The following is a 247-nucleotide window of genomic DNA, read 5'->3' as shown; positions in this document are numbered from 1 at the left end:
GAATATTATGGGCGATGAGTAAAAATTGGAAGAATTTCCCGGTTTTAAAAGGGGGCAAATTTAGAAAGAGGGTGGCCCTTAAAATGATTTTAAAACATGGCAGGAATCCAAAATACCTTCACTATCGTTGATTCGTCTTCATTATCACCAAAGCCACCATAACAACCCCCCAAACGTCGCTTAAACACCACATCCTCATCATCATTATCATAATCTGTTTTATTTTTTTTAAAAATTTATAAAAAAT

This window comes from Penaeus monodon, chromosome 15 (assembly GCF_015228065.2).
Source record: "Penaeus monodon isolate SGIC_2016 chromosome 15, NSTDA_Pmon_1, whole genome shotgun sequence".
Taxonomy (NCBI): domain Eukaryota; kingdom Metazoa; phylum Arthropoda; class Malacostraca; order Decapoda; family Penaeidae; genus Penaeus; species Penaeus monodon.
Note: the sequence above shows the minus strand (reverse complement) of the source record.